Source organism: Chamaea fasciata, unplaced genomic scaffold (assembly GCF_029207755.1).
Source record: "Chamaea fasciata isolate MVZ Bird 193981 ecotype frontalis unplaced genomic scaffold, bChaFas1.0.hap1 SCAF_14, whole genome shotgun sequence".
Classification (NCBI taxonomy): domain Eukaryota; kingdom Metazoa; phylum Chordata; class Aves; order Passeriformes; family Sylviidae; genus Chamaea; species Chamaea fasciata.
Window position 1 is genome coordinate 10,001,418 of NW_027094099.1, and position 2,573 is coordinate 10,003,990.

The following is a 2,573-nucleotide window of genomic DNA, read 5'->3' on the forward strand; positions in this document are numbered from 1 at the left end:
AAGTTGGGAGCAGTCATGCTTCAGCAGCATCACAGGGCTTGGTATCCTTGTGGTAGCAGGCAGGGAACCATCATTCCCTGCAATTATCTTTAAAGCTGTATTTTTGTAGGGCAATTCACTAGCCCATACTAGAAAACCTGTCCCACAACAGGGTTGATCTTCTCCCAGTGTCTCCTTAGGTGTGCAGAGGAGACCCAAGGAAACGCTGAACGAAGTACCCTTGTTCAGCATCTGCCACTTCTATACTTGGATGATTGCCTTTAACTTGGGAAAATCAGAAAGCAAACCTTGACATGGGGGCTCCTCCAATCACTTCTTTTTGTTAATTTGCTCTCTTCCTCTACAGTTAACATTCCCCCACAAGGAAAGCTTTCCAAGAGCTACTTCTTGCCTTTTTTTTTTTTTTTCCCCCAAACATCCTCACCTCTCCAGTGCTTACGTATTTGTCAATACAATTAATGGCAGAAGGGACACACAGCTACAGACAGGAAGTCCCCAAGAGCTTGAAACAGCACTCTTGGGCAGAATCCATCTGAATACATAGCCTTCCCTTGCAGGAAAAGCACTGTAAGGAGTTTAATGCTCTAAATATGTATTTAGTGTTCTTTACCCTGAGAGATGCCACTTAACAGGGAAACTTTCACTACAATTTTTTTGAAAACTGTACAGAACCTCAAAATGTTTCAAAAGAGTGACAACATTTATAACTCAGCAAGAAATGAGTAACTTACTACAGCAGTACAAAGCCTTATAGAGGCATGAAGTTGTTTTAACTTTGGCGTGGACACACATTAACTTTCCCTGTACACGCAGGCTGAATTGCTGTGGGTGTGAGCAGTGCTGCTGCAGCCTCCAGAGCCTCCAGGGGAAGCCAAGGAGAAACACAGCTCCACACAGGTAACTGTGGGACATGCAGTTTATTTCATGCCCATTTCCCTTTGCAGAAGAACAAGTCTGTTATCGGCATTACATGATGATTAAATTCCTCACTACTCACTAAGGCTGTATCCCTGGAAAACACCACAGGAGAGAGCTGGGAGTTCTCATGGTGCCCAGGCAGACTCCCCACACTCCTGCCTCACGTGGGAGCTCCCCAGGCTCCGTGGAAAACTCCTTCAACAACTCAGAGCACACCCGGGCTGCAGCTGGGGCCAGGAAGTGCATTCCAGCTTAGCTTCCCTGCATCTGCTAACTCATAAAAGACCCCCCAAGGTAAACAGCCTGCAGCTGGCATCAGCTCCTGTGGGGTGGGTTGGTTTTGCCCAGTTGTGCTTTAAAAAAAACCCACAACAATAAACAACAACAACAACAACAAATTAGTAAAGCCCTGTGTTTATTCATAATGATCCTAAAAATCTAAAAAGCAAGTCCAAGGAGCTGTCATTTTTGCTTAGTGCAGTTTGACTTACTGGGGTCTTTCCACACATTGTGGACACGGATTCAGCAAATTCCAGCCCTAGCCCTATAAACCAGGCTGCTGTGGGAGCGCAGGCAGGGCCAGGGCTGCCTGAAGGAATTCAGCAGGAGCAATTCCTCTTCTTGTGGAGCTTTTTTTGGTATGTGCAGAAGTGCAAAGCACCATTTAAAAACTCACCAGAGGCAAGGAAATTTGCTCAACATTAGTGTTTCTTAAATGGTGAAGAAATGAAGAGGGAGAAGAAAATTCAGTTTGTAAAGGCATGAGGATAACTAATTCTTGTCATTTCCGTAGCACATGTCACACTGTGCCACCCACTTTGTTTTGTACTTTCCAAAACTTGTATCAGGTTGAGAAGACAGAGGCTGAAGCCAGATACGAGGAGTAATTCTGACTGCAAGTCATAGAACCTCCAAAGTGAGGTTTGTAATAGAAGCGCTTCCACCAGAAGCCAACTGCAATAGCAGAACTGAAACATGAAGTTAAGGTACATAAAAGAAACTTCAAAATCACAGGACAAAGCTTCGTCCTTTTTTGAACTGCTATAAATATTTTCACACTTGGGAGTTGCAAAACCAGTTAATGATACTGTTACAGGTCACTGTTACTGCCACAGAGGCAGGAGGAGTTAAAGAGGGGACAACATGCAGAGAACTTCACCTTCCTTTCCACAGGTGACTTAACGCATAACTCCAACAATAAGGGCAAGACAACTGAAATTCTCATCCAGCAGAGTACCAGAGAAATCCCAGCTTTTGGAGGTACCTGTGCTTATCCTTGCTCATTTCCCCTTAAGTAAAACATTATTTCCAACTCAATGTTCTGGACCTGCTTCAGTCCCAGGGTCTCTGGAGAAGGATGGGTTTTTCTATCTAGTATTTTCCTGGTCAGTGACACAGCGGGTGACACCAGAGGGCTGGGACCCCTGTGAAAAGCCCTCTGCTAATGCTGCTCTTGGCTTCAGCCACTCCCCCGCTGTGGCTGGGGGGCCCAGCCGCCTGCACGGGCTGTCACCCGAGTGCCACCACACAGCTCCTCCACCCTGTGGCCGCAGGGTGACACAGACCTGCCCCAGCACCTGCGGCGCCAGGGCAGCCCTTGCCAATCAACTCAGCACCAAACAGTCGTGAACAAACACAGCACTGTAATAAAGCCA